General features: G+C 51.4%; 1 pseudogene; it reads left to right on the top strand.

Moving 5' to 3' along the window:
* Positions 1–2,440: 2,440 nt before the first annotated feature.
* On the top strand, positions 2,441–3,082 carry LOC123049613 (triphosphate tunnel metalloenzyme 3-like; annotated as a pseudogene).
* Positions 3,083–3,808: the final 726 nt, after the last annotated feature.

Genomic DNA, 3,808 nt, shown 5'->3' with positions numbered 1-3,808 from the left:
CAGCAGGGTCTACAAAGGCTGACATGTGGGGCATGTTAACTGAGTTGACCCAGTCAACATCTGACTGGTCAAAGGGTGAATAGTGCAGTGGGTCCCGCGTGTCACGGAGAGTAGTTGTATCTAGGTATTTTTTTGACTGTTAACTAAACTAACAGATTGATTAACCAAACTTAGTGATTAGGTTAATCTAATCAGGATTAATTAAGTTAATTAATTCTTCAATTAAGTAATTAATTATTTTCTTTATTTATTTATTTTCCTTTTTTTAAACGTTCTCAGGGGCGGGCCCCACTTGTCATAGACTTATTAGGGGGGTTATTGCATTAATCCAGATTAGGCAATGGCCCCATTAACAAAACAGGGGAGGTTAGTTCCTAATTAAACCGGGCGGGCCCACATGTCAGGGGGGAACCGAGCGGCCAAACCGCACGCCCGCGCGGTGGTGCACGCCAGCAACCACCCGACGGGGCGGCGTACACCGATCTCGTCGCTTCGGCGACCAAACGCCGCGCGGAGACGACCCACCGAACGGGCGCTGTGGCCCACGTCGACCGGTGGCCGCGGTTTGAGCGGGAATGGACGGCAGGCGAGCCTACGCGGGTGCGGAGCAACGCATGCGCGACGCTAGCAGTAGCAACACGACAGGTGCGAGGCGCTGGCAGAGGGAAAGGGGAGGTTGTGGGCCTCACCAGCGATGGAGGGAAGCGGGGGCGGCCTGGCTCGAGGAGGCCGGTCGGGGATGAGGACGGGGACGCGAGGCGGCGGATCCGGCGTTGAAGCTTGACGGCGGGGCGCAAGATCCACGCGCGGCAACGGCGATGTCGGCGGGGACCACGGGCGTCGACGACGACTGGGCCGTGTCCTGATCCAGATCGGATCGGGGGGAGGAGACGAGGGAGCGAGAGGGGTTTGGTGGGGGCGCGAGTGGGGGGTGCGGCGCTAGGGTTCCAGGGGAGTGGGGTTAAGGGCGTCGGCTGGGCCGGCCTGGTGACCTGCTGGGCCGAGGCCCAGTCGGGGGGGGGGGGGTGTGTTCTACGTCTCTTTCTATTTTTAGCTTTTGTTTTTATTTCCTTTTCTTTTATCTATTATTTTTTGTTCTATTTTAGTTACACCTATTTTAGTTTTTATAAAATACAAAACAAACTCCTAAAATATTGTTATAATATAGCCCACTATCTCAAAAAGTTTGGTGCAATAATAAAATACTTGGTACATTTTTATTATTTAAATGATATTTATATATTTATTTTAGCCACAGTTTTATTTATTTTAGTGCATTAAATATTTTATAAAAATGTGTATGCATTATTTGTCACCTCTCGAATATTTTAGTTTTAATGTTTGAAAACTTTTGATGTTGCCTTGATTTTAAATGAAGTTTGAACTGGGTTTCGAACCGACACGAGTTTATCAACAATAACCGAGGTGACGTGGCATCATTAGCAGAGGTTTACTGTAGCTTAATTATCCGGGCGTCACAATTCTCCCCCACTACAAGAAATCTCGTCCCGAGATTTAAGAGCTAGAGAAGGGGGGAAAGGTCTAGTTACGAAATTTTAACGGATCTTCTCGGTCTTGGTTGCTCTTCTCAAAGTGGTCGATCCATTATATTGATGTCTTCATTTTTCTGCTTCAAGTCATTAAGTTGAAGTCGGCATCCTTTCTTCGGAGGTTCCATCGTACTTACGAAAGAATAAGGGGGGTATTCCGGGAGAACGAACCTCTACAAGGTTGACTATCTGGTCGATAACATCGGGGAAGGTGGCAGAAGGTAAGTCTCGAATTGAAACATAAGAAAATAACGAGAGCAAAGTAATGAGGTTTCATGGGATGTTTCGAGCGAGCAGGCAACCGTTCGATGCCTGAAACAGGGCTCGAAAGGGGCTCAAAGCAATCGGGAATAAGTATTGCGTCCGGTAACAGATTTGATGATCTCTCGGAAGGTGGCTCGTGAATTACATACGAGGCCACACGCGAGGAAGAACCTTGGGAACAAGGGGTGCAGGAGAGTCAAGTTTCGATCCTGTGGAACTGTGGGTTATGGGCCCACCATGTGGGTTAAAAGTAGGAAGGGGGCTGACATCTTGCACGGTCACGATAGCAAGGCATGTCAGAGGGTAGTCTGTTAGTTATGTCGGCAACAACATCGATACCAAGGGAGAGGGACGAAGAGAACCATTTTCCTGCTCGTTGAACGAGGCGGACCATTAGGCAAAGTTCTCGTCCATCGATGGCTACCGAAATGTCATCTCTACTCCTAATGTCTCAGTTGGTAGTCTCCGTTCCGGGCTTATTTTCGTCCCACCATTTTCGTCCGGTTTTTTTTCATCCCACCTTCCACTGGTTTTTTTGGTAGGTTTTTTCTAGGTTTTTTCGTCCGCTCCTCTCGATCCCTAGAACTCCCAGAGTAGACGCCGCCGCCGCCCGCCCCCGCCCCCCCAGCCCTAGCCGCAACCCCAACCCCATGGAGGTCGAGATCAAGCTCCGTCTCCCCGACGCGGCTGCACACCGGCGCCTCTCCTCCTTCCTCGCGCCCCGCCTGCTCCGCACCGACGCCCCAGCGCGGCCCCTCGCCGCCGCCACCGCCGCCCAGCGGAACGTCCGCCTCTACGGCACCGACGACCGCGACCCCTCCCGCGCCGTCCTCACGCTCAAGCGCCGCCCGCGCATCGACGCCGGCGTCAGCCGCGTTGAGGAGGTCGTGGAGCCCCTCGACCCCGCCCTCGCCCTCACCTGCATCGACAACCCCGCCCATCTCGGTGCGGTCGACTCCCCCATCGTCCGGCTCGTCTCCGACGAGTACGGCGTCGGCGGGGACAAAGCGCCGTTCGTCTGCCTCGGCGGCTTCCGGAACACCCGCGGTTAGTATGAGCTCGAGGAGGGCGAGGGGCAGGGGCTCATGCTAGAGCTCGACGAGACACACTTCGATTTCGGCACAAACTACGAGCTGGAGTGCGAGACCGCGGAGCCCGACCAGGCCAAGGAGGTCCTGGAGCGGCTGCTCACCGTGGCTGGGGTGCCGTATGAGTACTCCTAGAGCAATAAGTTCGCGTGCTTCATGGCCGGGAAGCTGCTTCCGTGACTAGGTTTGTGGTTGGTCTTTACCGTGTTCCAAATGATGATTAAACCGTGGTTGCTATAAAACTTGTGTTTCGTTAGCACTTTCTTGCGACGATAGGCTTGTTCTGTGGTGAGTGATTTCAAATCTCACAAATGTAATGTTTAGTTCTGTTACATTCTGGTATTTGATAACTTTCATCCAAGAATACTATCTTGGGTGGCAGCATAGCAACACAAGGGTTTGCATTTCAATCCTCGTAAAAAAACTTGTCCTGGAGCATGATCCGACAACCGCTGGGAAGAAGCCGGGGCTGGTATGTCTGGTTGGGGAGAGGACTAAATTTCATCTCTCGGGTCCATTTATATACAGGACATAAAATCTACTCCCTTTGTTTCAAAATATAAACCTTTTTTAGAGATTTCAATACGGACTACATTCGGATGTATATAGACGTATTTTAGAGTGTAGTTTCACTCATTTTGCTTTGTATGTAGTCCACATTAGAATATCTAAAAGGGCTTATATTTAGGAACGGAGGGAGTAGCTAGGAACAAACTGAATTTCGTATGTCCGCCACACGGTTATGGGCAATGAGCCTGTTATTGCAGTCTCACCACACCACATCTTGTTCTGCTCCCCGGTGCAGATGGGCATCCTTAGATTCACCACCTCCCTGATGAGCTGCTTCTTGTCTTAACCCACCTCCCTGATGAGCTGCTTGTTGGTCTCAGGCATACACGGTCATCG

The sequence above is a fragment of the Triticum aestivum genome, chromosome 2D (assembly GCF_018294505.1).
Source record: "Triticum aestivum cultivar Chinese Spring chromosome 2D, IWGSC CS RefSeq v2.1, whole genome shotgun sequence".
NCBI classification, from domain to species: Eukaryota; Viridiplantae; Streptophyta; class Magnoliopsida; order Poales; family Poaceae; genus Triticum; species Triticum aestivum.
Note: the sequence above shows the minus strand (reverse complement) of the source record. Positions and strands in the feature narration are given on the sequence as shown.